This window comes from Acinonyx jubatus, chromosome C1 (genome assembly GCF_027475565.1).
Source record: "Acinonyx jubatus isolate Ajub_Pintada_27869175 chromosome C1, VMU_Ajub_asm_v1.0, whole genome shotgun sequence".
NCBI lineage: Eukaryota > Metazoa > Chordata > Mammalia > Carnivora > Felidae > Acinonyx > Acinonyx jubatus.
The window spans coordinates 163,553,437-163,575,976 of NC_069381.1; the positions used below are offsets into that span (position 1 = coordinate 163,553,437).

Sequence of the window (22,540 nt, forward strand, 5' to 3'; positions counted from 1 at the left end):
TGTATGTCTGATTCTGGGTGTGTTTTCAGTTCTCCAAATGCTTGTGTGACGAGGATATTTAATTCAGTTTGGAGTGTTGCTAGAGTTTCCTTCTGCTTCCTGGTTTTCGGTGGGGGGAGTTTTCAGCAGCTACGTGGTTTGGTTCTGACATTGTTCTATTCCTAAGCATTTCAGCGGTGCTTTTCTTGGTTCAGGAGCTCTCATTTCTGTCAGAGGGGCTGTTTCTTCAGTGTGTGATGGTGGTGGTGGATGGTGTGTTGCAGGATTCTTACTCTCTCTCTGTTCCTTCTCTGCCATAGCAGACGCACAGAGAGCCTCTAGTTCCTTCTCTCCCAGAAGCAACACTTCTCTGAAGCCTGTGGTCTCTCTCACCTAGTGCTTTCCTCACATGGAGCTGGTGCTGAGAACTCCCAGGTCTCAGGCCTGTGTGGGATACGTGGAACTTGGTACAGGACTTTCCCTCTTGGGGGGGTGATGTTGTCTGGGCTTCATCAAAGTCTTCTCTGTGCCCCTGTTTTCCTTTTCACAGTTGCCTCTCCTCACACTCACTGGTTTGCAGCAGCAGAAGAAGCTCTTTTTGGATACTGGTATTTCCTTTGACACTTACGGGTAATTTGAAGTATGTGGTATTTTGCGTCCCTAATCGTAACAAATGGCTTGGGTCTTGTGAGGAGGTTTGTCATCTTGTTGATTTTGTAGTCTTTTGGGAAGAAGGTGTAGAGGGATTGGGATCCATGCAGCTGCCATGGTCCTCTAAACTGGAAAGCTTCTCAGGGAAAGTTACATTCCCCCCACTTTTATTTTATTTTATTTTATTTTATTTTATTTTATTTTATTTTATTTATTCTTTTAAATGTTTATTTATTTTTATTTTTGACAGAAAGAGAGTCAGCTGGGGAGGTGCAGAAAGAGAGGGGGACACAGGATCTGAAGCGGGCTCCACAACGACAGTAGGGAGTCCCATGTGGGGCTTGAACTCACAAACCTGAACAGAGAGATCCTGACCTGAGGGGAAGTCAAAAGCTCAACCCACTGAGCCATCCCAGCACCCCTCCCTCTACTCTTAGATGAGAAAACTGAGACTCAGAAAATCTAAGTAACTTGGTCAAGATTGCACAGATACCAAGAACTAGGATTTAAGGAGAATTTCTTCTTTTGCTTACATCAGAGGAAGTTTAGTCTGCTATTATGAAGCTTATTTATGGTTTATGTTTTTTTTAATTTTTTTTTTCAACGTTTATTTATTTTTGGGACAGAGAGAGACAGAGCATGAACGGGCGAGGGGCAGAGAGAGAGGGAGACACAGAATCGGAAACAGGCTCCAGGCTCTGAGCCATCAGCCCAGAGCCTGACGCGGGGCTCGAATTCCTGGACCGCGAGATCGTGACCTGGCTGAAGTCGGACGCTTAACCGGCTGCGCCACCCAGGCGCCCCTATTTATGGTTTAGCAGAGAGGCGATGTAAGTTTTCTGGATAAATTTTTAAAGTCCTGTGGGGAAGTAAAGGCCCTCTGAAAATACTTAATGTTTCTTTCAAAGAAATTTCAGGTTCGGTCGTGACTGTGATGGGGTGTAAATATGTACAGACTGAAAGTTTGTGTGGCTTTATCTTATAATGAAATGAAATTTTTCCTGTGATCGTCTCTTGGTGCATACTGTTGAAGATTCAACAAAGAATGTTAGCTATTTTGTAACTGTGATGTTGGTTGTTTTAGGCTTAGAAAAGCATAGCCACTGGTGGGGAATGTTTCATTATGGAAGGATCAGTAAATATCGCTCTCCATGTATACAACAGTGTCATGTTCCTTTTACTGTGAGGGTGGTGATGGAGACATTTGTATCAAGACTTCAGTCTTAGAGTTTTTCGTGAGCATTTCCTTTGGAGATTTGAGGACTAAAAGTGTCAGGTATTTTGGAGGGAGAAATCAGAGTTCTCTGGTTTGTTTTATTTTCTGTCTACACAATTAACATTTACTCATGCTGATAGTTTGAAAAAAAAGTACAAAAAAAGAAAATCATCTGAAATCTCATTATCTAGAATCAACTGTTATTGATTTTCTGGTATTGTTTGCTCTGCTGATTTTTTTTTTCTATTGTATATTATGCATACTAGTTTGTAACCTACTTTTTTGGCCTGCCAGTAAAATGTGAACATTTTTCCAATACATTATCTATGGGATTATGTTTATTGCTGTACATTTTTCTTTACATAGATGTGCCATACTTTACCTAAATCAGTCTGCTATTATTGATTTAGGTTGCTTGAGGTCATTTTTGCTATTATAGCATTACAATGAATGAATATCCTTGCAAACATATCCTTGTATATACTTCAATCTGTAAGGTGTTACTCTCTTTTTTAAGATTACCATTTTTCTGCTTGGAGAAATAGGATAAAATGTACAGATGCTTTTTATGTCTATTTACTTTCCTTCAACTTTTCATCTTTGTTTTGTGTTTAAGTAACTCCCTACAGGCTCATTCCTTGACCCCTCTGTTTTCCTCCCTAAGAGTTCACTTCTGCATCAAATTACTCTATCTAACTCTGGGTACCATGTATATGCTGATGATACCAGATACTGACCTTTTAGTCAATTTATAAGTAAATCTCCAGCTGCTATTATAAAATCTGTAATAAGGTGTTTGATTCATAATCTCATAGCAGCACTGAACATTTATCATCCCTCCCACTCTCCCAGCAGGAGAGAGTTCTGAGCTGCAGAGCTGAGCTATCTAACTGCCTACTGGACATCTTGCCCAAGGTCACTGGTAAGACATTTCAGACTTCCAGTGCCAAAAAAAAAAAAAAAAAGCCCTAGCTGCTAATGTTTTTGTTTGTTTGTTTGTTTGTTTGTTTTTACATTACTGTGTGCCAGGAATCATGCCAAATGTTTTAAATGCATTTGCCCTTTTTATCATCACAACAGCCACATGGGTTTGCCCTAATTCCCATTATACAGGTGATGGAAACAGAGCATAGAAGCTAGGAGAAGCTAGTAAATAGAAGCTAGTAAATCTTACTGTGCTCCTTACAGGTAAGCTGTGTGGTTTATGAAATGGAATTCTTGATGCTTCACCCTACAGTGTCTTCCCGAAGCATTTCTTATCTTGGTAAATGGTGCGTATCTACCCAGGAGCCCATGCCAGAAAGTTGGGAGGCGTCCTTAGTACCTGTTTCTCCTTCATTTGTCAGTATCTCCCGTTGATCCTGTTTTCCAAATATAGCTTGAGTCATGCCACTGTTCTGCACACTACTGTGCACCCACCCCACCCCCCTGCCAAACCAGGCCACTGGCACCTCCTTCCTCAGCCATGCCTAACCCTGCTTCTGTTCCTGCCCCTCTGGACTAGTCCTCACCCACAGGGTGGTCTTTTATTATTTATTTTATTTTATTTTTTATGTTTATTTTTTGAGAGAGAGAGCGAGAGCACGTGAGAGTAAGCAGGGAAGGGGCAGAGAGAGAGAGAGAGAGAGAGAGAGAATCCCAAACAGACTCCACGCTGTCAATGCAGAGCCCCACATGGGGCTCAGACTCGTGAACTGTGAGATCATGACCTGAGCCGAAACCAAGAGTCGGATCCTTAATAGACTGAGCCACCCAGGCACCCCAAGGATGGTCTTTTAAATATGCAGATCTAATCCTTCACTGCCCTGTTCGCAGCCTCCCATTGTACTTAAAATGAACAAAACCCCGTACTTTGACTTAGAAGGCCACCTCTTCTCTTCCCAGCCTCACTCTCATCTCCCTTGACTAGGCCACACTCTCTCTTCCTTGGGGTGCCTGCACCTGCCCTTCCTTCTGCCCAAAATGTTCCTCAGCTCCATTCTTCACCTGAAGACCTCCTACCCCTGGTTTCATTTTAAATGTCACTTCTGTATAACAGCAGCTTCCCCAGATCCTGAATGAGGATCCCCCTTTATATTCTCAGACTCCTGCTATTCATACCCTCACGGCACTGAACACAAGGTATAGACTCATAATCCTAGACTTAGACACATCTATAATATAAGCTGACACTCTGTGGGATTATTTATCTGATAACTGCCCCCCCCCCCCACCATCCCCTCACCTGTCAATGCTCTGAGAATGTTGCATCTGTGTCTATTTTTTCACCCTTGAACCTCAACCGGAAGGACTATCCTTGGCACATGGTAGGCATTCATCAAATATCAGAATTTAAAAAGGCATAAACATATTGAGCTCTGGCTGAAAGTGAAATGAGCTGGGATGTCTCTCTTCTGTCCAGGGGTGTGGGCTTGTGGTTGATTTTCTGTGTTTTCCAGCAGGAGCCTAAGAACCTCAGGCAGGGACCCACCTTTACGTAAACAAGGGAGTGGTGGGCTCAGGGAGTGGGCGATGGTACACAATGGAGGAGTAAGATTCAAAGGATGGAAGAAAGAACCACAGTTCTGCTTCTGTACCAGTGGGAGCCCATTGTGATCCCTAAGAGGGGTGGAAGGATTGAATTAGTCCCAGTTCTTAAAGTTTTTATTTGGTAAACCATCTACTCTGTCAATATTGTAAAGTCAAACTTAGCACCAGTTACTGTGAGTTTTTTTTCCTTCCTGCTCCTCTCAACTAGAGGACTATCTGTGTTTAATTTTCTATGGCATAAAATTTCATTAACTGTGAGTGTGCCATTTCTGCTTACAAGGGCTTTCCGTGGAGCAGAAAGGAGATTACAAGGGGCCCTTCATGCCTGATTACTGCAGAGGAGGTGGTATTCAGCAAGGGCCTCTCAGAGACCATAATATGTCATTCTGGCAGTCTGTCCTCCAAGGCATCTATGGAGGGCTCTTTTAAGGCTCAGAGTAGTTTCGGTTTTGAAGGCAGTTGTTCCTTCTGATCACGCGCCCTTCCTGCCTAAAGCAGCAAAGTCACAGGAGAACTGTGTTGATTTAAATTCTAAATTGCTACAACAGTGACAGTACCTTCATAGGCGCTGGCACCAAATGGAGACAATTTCTGTATTCCTGCCCCACTGCATTTTCCTCATCACACCACAAATAATGGTGGTGGCAGCCATCCTGTGCACATGCTTGTCATGGTGTAGTTTCATGTTGTGAAATGCTCAGAGCAGAAAGTCATATGCTTTCTCATATGGCCATGCTTGTATGTTTCTCCTTTGGATCTTCAAGAATGTGTGAGGCCGAAGAGCGGTGTCCTATTGGAACTACTCGTGGCCATAGGAGCTCCTACACCAAAAATGCTCCCTGGACACTTGGAGACTGCAAGGGATTAGCAGAGATTGGCAAACTCTGTAAAGGGCCAGATAGTAAATATTTGGGGGTTCATGAGCCATATGGTCTGTCACTAACTACACACCTCTGCTGTTGTCGTGTGAAAGCAGCCATAGACAGTACATAAATAAATGGGCATGGCTGTAGCCCAGTAAAACTTCTGTTACAAAATAAGCAGAGAGCAAGATTTGGCCCTTGGGCCACAGTTTGCCAATGTAATTAGCGTAATTGCCCAAACCAAAACATTTAAAGCAGGGAGGATGATTTGGGCGAAACAAAACATGGGAGACATTTGTTCTTATATGGTCAGTGGTTTTTGTTAAACACATAGGACTGAGTTAAATGCAATCTGTAATCACAGGGAACGACATTGGTTACTTGAGGCTCTTTGAATAGAACCAAATTTGGATATACAGAAGGACATAAATCTTATCCCATTTCTTATAATTAATGTTAATACTTCTAGGTTGTCTTTGGTCAGCATGAATTAGAGGTCTGCTGTTCCTTCCTTCCTTACTTGATAAGATCATGACACAGCTCCATCTTAGAATAGATTTGGATATTCTGCTAAAATAATATGACCTTTGGTAAACAGTACAATAGGGATCACCACATGTGATAATGGCCCCTGGTGTGATCACTATGAGGGACCACTAGTTTCTGCAACCTTGAACATTTCTGCAAGAGTCGACTGTGGCCAGAATCAATAGAAGGTGGCAAATATCGGTGAACATTCAGGCCACTGTACAGAGAAATTGTTATTATTGCTGAGTTTCGAGAATATAGGTTTCAGGAAATGCTTTTGTTCTTTCTTTCTTTTTTTTAATGTTTATTTTTGAGACAGAGAGAGAGAAAGAGAGTGAGAGTGAGTGGGGGGTGAGGGGCTGTCAGCACAGAGCCTGACGCAGGGCTCAAACTCATGAACTGTGAAATCATGACCTGAGCCAAAGTCAGATGCTTAACCAACTGAGCCACCCAGGCGCCCCTCAGGAAGTGCTTTTGAAAGAGAAATAGAAATGGATGACAAATTGAGTTGATTGGGGTTTCTGGGGTTTTTTTGTTTTGTTTTGTGTTTTGGTGAGGAAACTTCCTCCAGGAGACATGAGAATTTCAGATATGGATGATTAACTTTGATATAGGTGAAGGCTTGTAAATAATTCAGTGGTTTGATGGAATTTTAGATCTAGTTCAACCCTTTCCATTTCACAGTTGCAGAAAGGGAGGTTATCCCTATAATGTCATCCTGCTTATTCTCACAGTTTGTTCTGTTAGCTACATGCTGTATATTCTAAAGGGATAAATTCAGAGCCAGCAAATCAAAAGAGGCTATAACAGTTAGTGTGTTCTTTATGTGCATGTCGATTTTACTCATCATCATAGTGGAGGTGGGGCTGCGAGTTGCCATATTTAGTAAATAAAAATATAGGACACCAACTTAAATTTGGATTTCAGATAAATAAGGAATGGGTTTTTTAGTATAAAAGTTTAGTACAAAATGCAGTATTTTTTGAGACATGTTTATACTAAAAGATTCCATGTTGAATTGACATTCAGATTTAACTGGATGGTCCTGTATTTTATTTGAACTATCCAAGGGCAATATAAACTGGGAGAAATATAAACTCAGAGCCTAAGTTTAATGGTGAAGGCTTTTACAAGCAGGGTGCTAGCTGGAATGAGAGTTTTAGCTTGAAGCCTTGATTTTTCTTCAGATGACCAGTACTTTTGCTACCGTGTTATATAATGTGTTCTACCATAACAAAAGAATAAGAAGTGAGCAGTTTCAATCATATTTTTGTTTAGTAATTTCATAAACAGCAGCTCAGATGGTGTTCCTTGGGCCATTCTGAAACCCAGCAGTTGGCAGGGTAGGCCAGCACTTTTTAGAGAAGTCATGTGGAAAAAAACAGACATGGCGTTTGAGGCTGCCTGAGGAGGAGTGCACCAGGTCACTTCATGCAGAGTGGAAAGGCCAGGCTGGAGAACTGACATGTAGGGAGCACATTCACCTAAACCGGGACTGGGAAGATGTTCGAACACTGAAAGTAGGCACTTGGTACGTATATCTATTATTTGAAGATAAGATTAATGCAAAAGTTGGGGCGCCTGGGTGGCTCTGTCGGTTAAGCATCCGACTTCGGCTCACGTCATGATCTCATAGTTTGTGAGTTCAAGACCCACGTTGGGCTCTGTGCTGACCGCTCAGAGCCTGGAGCCTGCTTTGGACTCTGTGTCCCCTCTCTCTGCCTGCCCCTCCCCTGCTCATGCTCTGTCTCTCCCGAAAATAAACATTAAAATTAAAAAAAAGAGATTCATGCAAAAGAATGTATCTAAGTGACTTTCTTGTAAAGTATATTTTTTGAATTGGAATGTTCTTGTTAAAACATCACTCTGGCATGCTTATTTACTTTGAAACTTGAACCAACAACAGCACACCAGGCCAACCCCTTAGTGTTTTCAGGGTACACACTGACTAGACTAGACTGAGACATTAGGATAGAATTACACCACCTCTCTCTATCTCTGTGTCTCTGTCTCTCTGTCTCCATTTCTCTCTGTCTTTTTCCCAGTACAGGTTGTATTTTGTGATAATTGTAATTGACCAAGGGTAGCATAACAGACAAGTTAATAAAATAAAGGAATGGTCCATATGTCTACCCGGCTTCCTTGGGTTGAATAGTTATGTGCCTTAACATTGGAGAGCCATATGTTTAGCCATATGTTTAGAAGTCCAGCTTTCTAAGTATCATTAGATTCACATTAAGAATGTACTGTTTCTTGTCCCTAATGTTGTGATTTTATATGCGCTCATGAACATTATTTTGGATGGTCAAGCTTCAGTGGGTTATGTAACAGTTGAACCTCGATTTTAAACATGTGAATTATCTATATCGTTTGAGTTCCTAAACCACCTTCCTTCTGGAGTGTGCTTTTAAGGTATCTTCTCTCAGCCATCAGGTTGATGTTGGTATAAGACACTCAAACTTTTTCTAAAGGCATAAATTTCTGCATTATTAGGGAGTTATGCAAAATATATTTTCTCATAAATATAAATGACACTTATGTTATCTATCCTTTTGATTTATCAGCTCTATTACTATTTTTTCAAGCAGGAATTATTATTTTTTTTAAAGTGTGACTTATTTAAGTGACCCCTGCACCCAGCGTGGGGTCTGAACTCACAACCCTGAGATCAAGAGTTGCACGCTCCACCAACTGAGCCAGCCAGGTGCCCCAAGCAAGAATTACTGAGAAATGAATAGCTATATCTCATGTTTCTGTTGAAAGAAAAATATTAATGATCTCCTCAAACATTCTAGAATGGATTGTAATCTATTAGTAATTATAAATCTTCATTATTATTTTGTTATATTTATGTATTACTTCGCAGCTTAGGGAATTACTTTTATTTCCATTGCCTCACGTGATAACTTGGCAACAACCCAGAGTTATTTTGAGTGAGGTGTACAGGGATCATCATCCTCAGTTCATAGATAAATAAAATGAGATTCAAAAGGTTGAGATTTGCCAAACACCCAATAGCTATTAAGTAGTGGAGAGGGGATTAAAGCTCTAGTCTTTTTTAAAGAACGTTAGCATGGAAATTTTTAAACATATACAAAGTAAACAGAATAGTATGGTGAACTCCCATGTACCTATCCTCCAATCTCAACAATTATCAGTATTCTGTCATCTTAAAACATCTATACTTTCACTAGCTCTTACCCCCACATGATAGTTTTTATATGATGATAGTTTTTATAGTTTTTTAAAGTTTATGTACATTGGAAAGCACTAACCTTAGCTGCATAGTTTTAACAAATGGGTCTACCTATGTAACCTACACCTCATAAAGACAATTCCATCTTCCTAGAAAGTTCTCTCATCCCCTTCGTAGTCAGCTCCTCACCCTCCCTACGTAACCACTGTTCTGGTTGTTTTGTTCTTGTTTTTTGTGTTTTCCCACCAGAGATTAGTTTTGTTTGTTCTTGAGCTTCCTAGGAGTACAATCATTCAGTACATACTCCTTTGCATCTGGCTTCTTTCCGTCAGCATCATGGCTGTGAAGCTCTAGTCTTTTGACCCAGAGTTAGGTACTTTGTTCAGACTGGAGCTATATTCCTATCTCATCGCTACAGAAAGATGATTCCCTGAATGATACCCTGAGAAAACCCAGGTCCTGGCCTCATTTCATCACTGCTTAAGCTCACATAGAGAGTTGAACAGTTTTTCTTTACATACGAAGCATCTATCATTCCCTCCAGCAAGAGCAGATTCTGTTTGGAAGGTTGGTGGTGGAGGAGGTGCTGCACCCTGAAAAAATTTGCCTGTAGCTAGCCAAGTCATTTGCTTATATGGAATGTTTCCCCACCTCTTAAGTCCCCTCCCCACCAATTTCCGCTGATGTATCTGCCTACATGTTTTTGGAGTCCTCTTGATGAAATTCCATTTGAGCTTGTGCTGATTTTTTAAGGTCAAGTACTGACAGTTGTAAGATTCAGAAAGCCATTTACCTGTCTTGTCATTTTTAATGGGATTATTTAATGGTTTAGTTTTGCTAATTAAGTAGAAGAGGAATGATCAAAATAGTGGTTAAATTACTGTACCCAGAACTTGAATTTCATTTCATTTCATTTAAAAGAAATCAGTGAGGACTCAACAGTAGAATTAGATCCAAATGTGTTTTTCTTCTGTAGGGAATTTTCTTTGAATTCTTTAACTCGATTATCTCTATTTTCGGTTACAGAAGGACAACAACAGACCCAAAAAAATAAAAGCAGAATTACCCTTACTTGTCACTTTTAGGGGATATATGTGTAAGAATTTGTCAAGGAAAGGCTCATAAGTAGAGCGGTGAACCCAACGATGAACTCATTTATAGGTGCCTCTGGCTCCTTTGGCAAACAGTTTCTTTCCCAAAGAAAGTTTATACACTGATGTTGTTGAATTATTCATAGTTTCTTTAACTGATTGGGAAGAAGACAGTCTGAAAGGTAAACTTAACTTTGACTTTATTCTATTTGCTGTTTGTATTAAGTCAATAGTGGATGATTCATTTCCCCACGAAAACTTTGAAGGATGTGGCTGGCTTCTGGTGATCGTATCACTGAGGACTGTTGCCGAGATCCCATGCACTCATTAGGAGGTGCCACAGGGTGATCTTCTAACTCTAACATTCTTCTTTATTTATTAGCTGGAGTGCTTGCATAAAGAGAAACTCTTCTGTATCGAGTTCTCACTCATCCTGAGGAGCAAGCTTGTAATAGAAAAGCAAGATAAATGGTGATTCTTTCCCTTTACTTTACCAGTTTCAAAACGAGTTGGTTAACTGGCTTCCTCTAAAAGTGACCAATAATTTTTTTTTAATGAATTTATAGATTTAAACACATTTGATGTGTTTCAGTCCATTTGCAATCATTATTCTGTTTGATGATCAAGTTGCCCAATTTTTGGCTAGGGAGGCTTCTTCTAAGTGGCTTCTGAACTGTGTGTATAGTATGTATGTATTTGTGTACATATGTATGTATGTATGTATGCATACGTGTATTAACCATCCACTTATCTTTTTTTAAAAATTTTTTTAACATTTATTCATTTTTGAAAAGCAGAGACAGAGTGCAAATGGGGGAGGGGCAGAGAGAGAGGGAGACACAGAATCGTAAGCAGGCTCCAGGCTCTGAGCTGTCAGCACAGAGCCCGACGCAGGGCTCGAACTCACGGACCGCGAGATCATGACCTGAGCTGAAGTCGGATGCTCAACCGACTGAGCCACCCAGGCGCCCTTATCTATCTTTTTTTTAATTTATTTAAAATGTTTTTGAGGGACTCCTGGGTGGCTCAGTTGGTTGAATGTCTAACTCTTGATTTTGGCTCAGGTCATGATCTCATGGTTTTTGGGATCGAGCTCCATGTCGGGCTCTGTGTTAACTGTGGAGCCTGCTTAGGATTCTCTCTCTCCTGTCTCTCTGCCCCTCCCCACTTGTGCCCTCTCTCTCTCTCTCTCAAATAAATAAATAAACATTAAAAAAAAAAAAACAAAATAAAATAAAATGTCTTTGCTAGAGAAGATGTTCCAGGCTCATTGTACTTTTTGTTCTCAGACCTCAATTCAGCCATTTCTCCAAGGAGATCCGGCTCCTTTTGATGGAAATAGTATTTCAAGACACAGAATGAACACTAGGGGTGGTGATTGCTGCTGGCTTGCCATTATTTTTAGGTCCTTTCAGAGGACAAAGTTAGGAAATTAAGTAAATTGCTTCATGAGTTCAGACTGATACTTCTAATTCAAATTGAAGATTACTAAAAAATGATGATTGTTTGGAAGAGTATGGAGCAAGTAACCAAGGACTGTAGAATAATGGAGAAGGAGCTATGGAAATAATTATAAAATTACAGAAGGTAGAACTGCAAAGGAGATCTTAAAATATATGATCTGTTTTTCTGCCTACTTCTTTGCCCTTTTCATAAAAGCTACATTTGAACGTGTCTGAGTAGAGAAGAGGTTCAAGAAGGTGAAGCTCAAATATTAGTCACTGGTGTCAGCCATACAGGAAATGGCTGGACGCCTTGATGTGAAGTGATTTATGTGAAGTGAGGAGATCAGAAAACAGATTATGGCAGTTCAAATGGAAAACTTTCTACTGAGCAAATTTCAGCTTCAGTTGACCCTCCTTCAACTGTTTTCTCACTTTGAACTTCTTGGAAAAGGGCTCTTATCTCTAGAAATGAGATATTTGGTGTGTGAAAACAAGGCAAAATTCACTGCCGACAAGCCCCTCGTACCCATGGTGGTTTTGCTTTTCCTTTATAGTCAAGAGAGCCCTATGCATTATTTTTGTCAGATTTCTCCTACTGATCTTAACTTTGATGTTGTTATTTGTGAGGCAGTGTATGAGACATAGTATTTTGTATTACACAGGGTGGAGGCAAGAGGACCAGGCTTCAGTGTCTCCTGGCAGGTCTGGAAGGTATATGGGTTCATGTACCCATTCAAGGTCTAAAGCAAAATAGTACACGTATGCAGGTTATTATCATAATTAGAGATGCAAACAGGAATTATTTTACTTACTCCAGAGGGAGATTCAGAATTAAGTGCAGAGATAAAATTTTGTTCTTTGCAAGAAATACTCTGCTTATAAAGGTTTAAAATGCCAGTCTCTGTTTTCAAATTGAGTATCTACAATAAATGAAGTAAATGTGTTAAATGTACCCAGTTGTTTTAGTATTAATTTTCTTAAATGCTTGTTGCAAAAGGGAGTTGTTTTTGATGGGGGAAAATACAAATTTACCAGCTTTTAAGGTTAGTATCAACATGTTAGCAAAACTGTATTTCATTATTATATTCAGAATCTGTCTCCAAGGGAAGCATTTCATGAATCAAGATACATAAATGAAGTGTCATTTATGTTTATTTTAAACCTAATATTCATTTTTAAAGAGCAAATGTTAATATTTTGAAATAGACATCAATGAAATGCAATGTTGTAAGGACAAGTTTCCTTTTGATATTTCAACAGAAAATAGCTTAATAGTCTCCCTCTCTAGGACTGTAGGTTCCAATGAATTAAAGGTGGAAGAGGCTGGCCTTCATTGAAATTAAAAACACCACAGAAGGACGCCTGACTAGTTCAGCTGGTTAAGTGTCTGACTCTTGATCTCTGCTCAGGTCATGATCTCATGGTTTGCGAGTTCAAGCCCCGTGTTGGGCTCTGCACTGACAGTGTAAAGCCTGCTTGGAAGTCTGTCTCTCTGTCCCTCCCCTGTTTGCTCTCTCTCTCTCTCTCTCTCTCTCTCAAAATAAATAAATAAACTTAATTAATTTTTTTTATTAAAAAAATTTTTTTTTAATGTTTATTTATTTTTGAGAGAGACAAAGACAGAATGTGAGTGGGTTGGGGCAGAGAGAGAGGGAGGCACAGAATTTGAAGCAGGCTCCAGGCTCTGAGCTGTCAGCACAGAGCCAGATATGGGGCTCGAACTCACAAGCTGTGAGATCATGACCTGAGCCAAAGTTGGATGCTCAACCGACTGAGCCACACATGCGCCCCAATAGACTTAATTTAGAAAAATAAAAACTTCTACTCTGTGAAAGACAATGGCAAGAAAATAAGAAGGCAAGACACAGATTAGGAGAAAAGATTTATAAAAGACATAAAGGGTTGTTATCCAAAATATACAAAGAATTCTTAAAACTCGACTATAAAAAAAACCCAAACAACCTGATTAAAAAATGGACCAAAGACCTTAACAGACACCTCACTCAAAAAGTGGTATAGATGGCAAATAAGCATGTGAAAAGATGCTCCACACCATATGTTATCAGGGGAATGTAAATTGAAACAACAATGGGATACCACTGCACTCCTATTAGAATGGGAAAAATCCAGAACACTGATAATACCAGTTGGTGAGGATGTGGAACAACAGGAACTCTCATTTGTTGCTGGTGGGAATGCAAAATGGTATCGGCTATTTTGGAAGAAAGATTGACAGTTTTTTTACAAAGCTAAACATACTCTTACTATATGATCTGCAATCACACTCCTTGGTACTTACCCAAAGGAGTTGAAAACTTATGTTCACCCAAAAACCTGTACAGGGATGTTTGTAGAAGCTTTATTCATAATTACTAAAACTTGGAAGCAACCAAAATGTCCTTCAGTGAGTGTTTCAATGGAATATTAGTCAGCACTAAAAAGAAATGAGCTGTCAGGTTATGAAAAGATATGGAGGAAGCTTCAGAGTATATCACTGAGTGAAAGAAGCCAATGTGAAAAGGCTACATACCATATGATTCCAACTATATGACATTCTGGAAAAAGGCAAAACTATGGAGACAGTGAAAAGATTAGTAGTTGCTCATGGGTTGGAGTGGCTGGGCAGGGAAGGGATGAACAGATGGACACAGAGGATTTTTAGGGCAGTGAAAATACTCTGTAAGTCACTATAATGGTAGATGTCATTGTACATTTGTCCAAAGCCATAGGATGTATAACAAAAAGAATGAGCCATAATTTAAGCTATGGATTTTGGGTGATTATGATGTGTCCCTATGGGTCCATCATTTGTAGCAAATATACAAGTCTGGTGAAGAATGTTGATTACGGGGAAGCTGTACCTGTGTGGCTGCAGGGGGCATATAGGAAATCTCTGTACTTCCTCTTCAATTTTGCTGTGAACCTAAAACTGCTCTAAAAAAGAAAATCTTAATTTAAAAAAGTTCTGGGGGGCAGAAGGTGGTAGGAAAAAATGGAATTATTGGGTTTCTATATCTCTCAGTGTTTCTAAGAATTCATAAATGGGGAAATATGGGAATAGAGGTGAAGAATCAGAATTGAAATTCAGAGTTGGAGAAAGTATGTCCAAATCCCATCTATGTTTCAATATACACAGCACCTGATACTTTAGTAGCTCTTGTCTTATCAGAAGCTCGAGACTCAGTCTTTTGTAGATGTAGTTGCAAGTTTATAATGGAAATGGAACGTGTGTTAGTATGATCCTGGACAAAAGTACATGTAGAATAGACTGTCAGAGCTGGAAGGATCTTTGTGATCATTTGGTAGCCTAACATCCTCAGTTTGTTTGTTTGTTTGTTTGTTTATTTATTTTTTTAACGTTTATTTATTTTTGAGACCGAGATAGACAGAGCATGAATGGGGGAGGGTCAGAGAGAGGGAGACACAGAATCTGAAACAGGCTCCAGGCTCTGAGCGGTCAGCACAGAGCCCGATGCGGGGCTCGAACTCATGGACCGCGAGATCATGACCTGAGCTGAAGTCGGACACTTAACTGACTAAGCCACCCAGGCGCCCCTAACATCCTCAGTTTATAAATAAAGAGACCAAGCCCCAGTGATGCTGCCCAGTGACTTGCACAATGACACATTTCAAATCAGCAGGGCTATAACTAGAAACCCAGACATCCAGCTCCTGGTCAGTGTATTTTTCAGCTGTCTTGGGATGCTTGGTGATTGTGCCTTTCTCTCTCTGACCACATGTCTTTCACACCTTAGTTAGGAAGCCTGAGTGCTTGCAGAGATGCTCAGGTTATAGGTATATGCGTGTTTTACTCGTGAGGCACAGAAAATTCTTAGTACCTTCCAAAATGATAATGAGTAATTTAAAGTTGGCCTCAGGATATCCTTGAAGCCTCTGACATTGTAGCCTTTTGCCAAGAGCTTTTTCCTTTTGCTGGCCAGAGTCACACTAAGCCCATATTTAGAACAGAGGACAGGACTGTGGCCTGGTGACAGAAGGCTCAGGGAGCTGTCCAGGGTGGGGCCTTCTTTCATTATGACCCACACAGTTGGGCTATACACGGAACACTATTCTAACACTGCTCTAAGTCATGAATGCTAGTTGCTTTGTTCCTTAAGGTCTTCCATTTATTTTTGAATTGTGGAAGTTAACCAGAGAAGAGTAAAATCCACATATATGATGGGGCGCCTAGGTGGCTCACCCGGTTAAGTGTCCGACTTCAGCTCAGGTCATGATCTCATGGTTTGTGAGTTTGAGCCTCATGTGAGACTCTGCGTTCATAGTGCAGAGCCTGCTTGGGATTCTCTGTCTCTCCTTCTCTTCCTCCCCCTCTCCTGCTTGCTGATGCTCTCACATGCACTCTCTCTCTCTCTCTCTCTCTCTCTCGCTCGCTCTGTCTCAAAAATAAATAAACATTTAAAAAATTTTGGCTCAAAATAATAAAGACCTATTTCACATGTGGACCTTTTCCATCGGTGCCACGGGAAATAGGACCAATTTAAGTAACTACTAAGCTGCGTGACTTTGAACTATATAAAGTATGAGGACAAACATAAACTTTCATGGTTTTCAGCATGGCAATAATTGGGCTTTCATGCGTTCAATCTGCAGGTAGTACTTGGTTCTGTGGGTGCATGTGAGCCCCTCACAACAATTACATCATCTCCACCGGGTCCCTAGGCCTTTAGGTAAGGAGTCATTGGTGCAGGCCTCAAGGGGGTGTGAAACATCAAGAGTATTACCAGTGGACCACAGTGGTTTTTTAATATTTTACTTTTTTATAGTTTGGTACTGATTGTTTCTGTTTCAAAAGTGTGTGAATGTGTGTGTATGTATATAAAATGACTAAATATGGTCCCTAAAGTTTGCACAGAACAATTTAGTTTAGTTCATGCTGTTTCAAGCTCTAGGACTGAATAATTTTCCCCCAGCTGTGTTAGAGGTCATTGAATCTTTCCTAGTGGCTTTGACTGGAAAGATTTAGGCCAGCTCTTGGAAGTGTGGCAACCTTTTGGTGGTGAGTGTGACCAGGTCAGCATGCTTCCCCTACCACTGGCTTCCATCTGATGAGACTGAAGCACATATGCAATAGACCGAATTCCTCCCCAAATTCAAATTCCTAACCTCCTCCCCACCGCCTCCCCACCACTGCAAAATGGTGGTATTAGGAGGTGGGGCCTTTGGGAGGTAATTAGGTCCTGAGGGTGGAGCCCTGATGAATGGGATCAGTGCCCTTATAAAAGAGACCTCACAGAGCTCCCTTAGCCCTTCCACCTTGGTTAAGCCACCAGTGTGTGGTATTTCAGTATGGCAGCCCAAAGAATGGACAAAGTCAGTGACCGTGTCCTTACATCTTTCTCTTTAACTTTGCCTCTTGCTCCCCTTTCCTCCTCTACCCTTTTCATCACCTCTCTCCCTTCCTTTTTACTTCTTTCCCCACTTTGTTCTGCAGATACTTGAGAACCATGTAGCTGTGGGAAGCTTCCAGACCGGTGGTTAAAACGTGTGCCTACAGAGATCACAGAAATCTCTCTTTGCAAACTGTGACATCTGCCGCAAGGATGCGGGTGCTAGGAGAGCATGATAGAGGGAGGCCCACCTGCGGGGTCAGAGAATGTGGGGGACTGACAGGTGGGCCAAAGTGAGGTTCACTAGATGATGAAGAAAGGGAAAGAAGTGTTATGCAGGCAGAGGAAACAAAATGCACTTCAAGAATTAAAAGGAAGGATGTCTTGGGTGGGGTGGGGCAAGGACAAATCATGGGACGTTTGTAGGACTGGCTGCTTGGAATTCTTGTCTCAGTCCTAAGAGTCGGCTTTTTTCTCTGAGATGCTTCTTTGTGCCCAGGTGATTGAAGGACTGCACTAGACTACGTATATGTGTTCAATGATTTTTACGATTGTATTAGTCAGCTAGAGCTACTGTAACAGAAACCAGCCACATGCTGGGTGACTTCAGCAACAGATATTTATTTTCTCACAAGTTCAAGACCAAGGTGCCATTGGGGTTAGTTTCTCTTTCTGGCTCATGGACGGCCACCTTCTCACTGTGTCCTCACATAGCTTCTCTGTGAGCTAGAGTGGGTGTGGGAAGGAGAGAGATTGATCTCTGCCGTCTCTTCCTCTTCTTATAAAATGTCAGTCCTATCTGATTAGGGTTCACCCTTTAACCTTAATCACTTCCCTAAAAGTCCTATCTCCAAATGTTAAGCATTGGAGCTTCAACATATGAATTATGTGGGGACATAATTTTTAGCATACACTGACCTGTCCTGACCTGGAGCATGACTTCTGATGATTGTTCCCAGGACAATACCTCATGAATTAGAGTGGGCTGTTATCTCTGAGGAGGATAAAAAGAAAAGCCCTGCGGCATTTGGGCTTCTCCCTTTGAATACTAGTGAAAGAACCACACAGAAACTGATTCTGTTAAATCAGCATGCCCTATCACGGAAGCCACAGGCTTGTGGTTGATCAACTTGCTCAGTCTCTGAAGTGGGCAGAGCTCTTGGGAGGGGGCGGCTGGTGCTCAGTTGCTGCGATGCCGCAGGTCAGCAGGAAACTCAACATGAAGCCTTGACACGTGGAGAGAGTCTGAGACTTCCAGAAGCAACCCTCAGTCTTGTGACTTCAGGCTATAACAGGTCGTTTCAGGAATCACATGAGGCCTGCTGTATGTAACAAGACCACAGAGAAGGAAATTATGAAACTCAAGTTGTTCATGGTTCTAAGATCAGTGGTAATTATTGATCAATGATAAGGCTTATCTTTTTCTGGTACTTTTATACTAGTGACCCTTTGAAAAGTCATATTTAAAAATATATATATTGGGGCTGGGGTGCCTGGGTGGCTCAGTCAGTTAAGCCTCCGACTTCTGATTTTTGGCTCAGGTCATGATCTCACCACAGTTGTGAGATCGAGCCCGGTGGTTGGGCTCTGGGTGGAGAATGGAGCCTGCTTGGAATTCTCTCTTTTCCTCTCCCCCAACTCATATGTGCATGTGCTCTTTCTCTCAAAATAAATAAATAAATAAATAAATAAATAAATAAATAAATGAATGAATGAATGTGTGTGTATGTGTGTGTGTGTGTGTGTGTATGTGTGTGTGTGTGTGTGTGTGTATATATATATATATATATATATATATATATTACATATGCTGGGGACATGAATAAGCATGGCATCCTACACATCATTCTCCAGGGTGTTTTCTGGGCGTGTGGATACATATGGCATCAGCAGGACCATGAGCACTGTGGGAAGACTCAGCCAGAGAGGGGTGGCTATTTTTGTTTTTGCTAGTGTATCAAAAGTCATCAAAGTAAGATTTATCATTTTCTCCTCGATGACATGAGTCTATTGATTACATCTGTACTTTCCCCACTTTACCTCTTCCATATTCTTATTATAGGATTCTATAATAGGATGAAATTATATAGGATGAATTTCTTTCTATTATCAGATGAAAGCGTTAATGCAAGAAAGAAAACTTAGTATAGCATAAACGACGTCCTATACTCTACTAATAGATAGAATTTATGTAAATATAAACTGTGTATTTTCTGAAGTGTTTGATAGATTTTCAGGCTTTATAGGTGGCAGAAAAACCTGAGGAAACCTGAGGCCGAGAGAAGCACTATGGTGTTATAGATTGATCAACAAGAAATTATTTAAAATGTGCTCTATGTGAGACTGTGCTTGGCATTTAAGGGCATAGAAAGATTTAAAACAACCGAGGAATTTATATTTTAAGTTAAACCAGACATAAATATAAGCAAAATATAAAATTATCAAGTAATTGAAAAAAGTACAAATGAGATGTCAGAAGGTGGTATATCATTTATTGCCAAATAAATAGTGGTGCCAGTAAAGTGATTTTCTCTACCAGCATCCAAACTCCATAACAATGAGGACCATGTACGTTATGCTTGTGATGTTTAGTATAGTGGTAGGGTTTCATTAATCAGTCAAGATGAGGGAACACTTAACTTCCTAAATTAAGGATGTTTTTTGCTTGTTTGTTAATAAGGTATAACTTACGTACAGTAAAGTATGCAAATGTTAAGTGTAGGCTCAGTTAATTTTCTATATCTTTATCTATGCACAAAACCACCTCTGGATAAAGATCTAAAACATTTCTAGCAAACTGGAAGGCTCTGTCACGCCTCTTACAGTCTGTACCGACCAGCAGTAACCACCATTCTGACTGCTGTCACTGCACTTTAATTCAGCCAGTCTTTGAACTTCATATAAATGGAATTATACAATGGTCCTCTTTGTGTTGAGATTCGTCCATGTTGTTGCTCGCTATTGCAAGCATCAGTAGTTCATTCCTGTTCATTTCTGTACACGGTTCTCAATGGATATTTGCGTTATTTCAAGTTTGGTGCTTGAGCAGGTTCACATTTGTCTTTTGATGGACATAAGCACTCATCTGTCTTGAGCATATTATCCAGGATTGAAATTGGTGGGTCACAGAGTATTATTGCTACTTTTAGCAGATATTGTCAAACATGTTTCCAAAGTGGTCATACCAACTTACATTCCCCCCAGCAATGTAAGAGAATTTAAATATGGATTCTAAGTTGTTTCAGTAAAGTTCATTCAAAATGTATAAAGACCCTGGTCATTACAACCCAGAGAAGTGAGGGAATGAGTTTTTCCCATTGTTAGGATTGCTCATATTTCCAGATTCTAAGCTCTCAGGGCCAGAGCACAATGTAGGCATTCAGACAGTATTTGAATGGATTCTAAGGTGGGTTCAGAGTTTAGGAAGAAACATGAATATGAGAGCAGAGCATAGTGACAACCAATTATTGAGTTCTGACCTTTACAGATATCAAGGCTCCCAGCTGTATCCCTTGCCAGTTTCATGATGTCACTCATTCTGCAATCCTAATTGAGAGTCTGCTCTGTGCCAAGAACTCTTGTCCTACCGTTGCTGCTGAATAACATTAAGGATGTCAGGCAAGGCCCATAATAACACAGTGGCTGGTCCAGAATGGGTTGGTGACTGAAGCTTTCCTCCCTTCCCAGAGTAGGACATGTTTGTGGACTACACCATGGTAAAGTGAGCCTGTGATAGGGTCCTGCAGCAGGGCTGGGGGTAGGCTCAGGTCAGGTCTGTACCAAGTAGGACAGGAATCAGGCAATGAATGCTTTCTAAGAAATTCTTCTGTGTGGCTGTCTTATCAAGGAAGTTCTCTTGTTTTCTTTTTTGTGGCGAAAGATATGAATAGGAGGAACCACCAAGCATGACCAGGAATAATTTGAGTCTGGAAATATGTGCAGTGTGACTTTTGGCCAAAGCTGTTTTATTTTATTATTTTTTTAAAATCTTAAAAAAAATTAAATGTTTATTTTTGAGAGAGAGAGCGAGCGAGCGAGCATGAGTGGGAGAGGGGCAGAGAGAGAGGGAGACACAGAATTCAGGCAGGCTCTGTTAGCACAGAGCATGATGCGAGGCTTAAACCCATGAACTGTGAGATCATGACCTAAGCTGAAGTTGGACGCTCAACTGAGCCACCTAGGTGCCCCTGGGCAAAGCTGTTTTAAAAGCTCACACTGAGTGCCTCCTACATACCAGACATTCTTCTTTACTCATCGTTATAGCCCTATGCAATGAGTACTCTTACAGCCCCATTTCAGATAAGAAAACCAAGGAACAGAGAAAAGACAAGCTAGAGAGTGCCAGAGTAGGAATTTGAATCTAGATGCTTCCAGAGACTAGGCCCTTAGCCACTCACTGCACAACAACTGCTTATTAGTTAGGGTATTTTAAACTTTTAAATATGTAATCTTTATTTCTGTGAGCCTCATAAAAGTTGGGTGTTTGACAAGAACATTTCGATGATTTTTTTACTTGTAAATTTTGCATGTAATTTCTTCCTGGAATGGTAAACTTGTAGCCTGAAGACAGTTTGGCATATAGAGGTGTTAGAATAATCCAGGGATCTCAGTTTTTGAAAAGACTAATTCTAACCTAATATTAGTTGATCTGTATCTGAAAATTTGTGAATTAGCAGCCAATCATACATTCAATAATGTCTCTGTGTTTTTGCATAAACAGTGTATGCCGTGAGAACTAAAGGATAATTCTGGGGGTGCCTGGGTGGCTCGGTTGGTGAAGCGTCCAACTTCCACTCAGGTCATGATCTCACAGGTTGTGGGTTCGAGTCCTGCGTCCCGAGTCCCCCTCTATGCTGACAGCTTGGAGCCTGGAGTCTGCTTTGGATTCTGTGTCTCCCTCTCTGCCCCTCCCGTGCTCACACTCTGTCTGTTTCTCTCTCTCTCAAAAATAAATAAACCATTAAAAAAAGAATAATTATGAAATCCAAAAATTTGAGAGTTAAAAAACCCTTATATTCAGTTACCACTTGAGCACATGTCATGTGGTATGTGCACCTCTAGGTCCTGAATATGCATGTCTGTAATCTCCAAAGCAGCTTGAACTAGGTTTTATTAGATTCCAAACCCCCACTTTTCAGATGAGGATACTGAGGGACAGATAAGCTGAATAAAATAAGCTGCCCCGTTTTATAGCTAGAAAACGTCACCTCAGGGATTTGAACTAAGCCTGTTTGACTCCAAGACTCCATGCTCTTTCCATGATACCATAGGCTGCCACGTGTGCCCAAAGGAAGCACTCAATTTCAAGGAAGTTGCCGCTCTGTGATAACATGGTCCACCCTGCTTCCCCATCCTTTTTTGTTTGTTTGTTTTTAATCAATCTATGGCATCAAATTAAATTGCCAGAAAAACAGTTTTGAATTGTAATGGATGGCATTGTTCACTGTCTTAGCATTTTCAAATTTGTTCTGATTTTACTGACAATACTATATCTGTCTAAATACAGGAAACTTTAGTCATAAGAATGCTAATAGGCCTGATTTAGTTGTCTATTTTTTTGTGGTCTCATGAGCAAACAAGCAAGTTACTGTGGAAACCAAATAGAAACCTAGATGAATTGATACGGTAAGAGGCCTAAGAAATGGGGCAGCTTGAAATAATTCCATCAAAGTGGCATAGGGGATAAAAGAGAAT

The 22,540-nt window shown here is 40.6% G+C and overlaps 1 protein-coding gene across 19 annotated transcripts in view; it reads left to right on the forward strand.

The window, feature by feature from the left end:
• OSBPL6 (oxysterol binding protein like 6) overlaps positions 1-22,540 on the forward strand; it is a 213,564-nt gene that overhangs the window by 61,407 nt on the left and 129,617 nt on the right. The window lies entirely within an intron of this gene.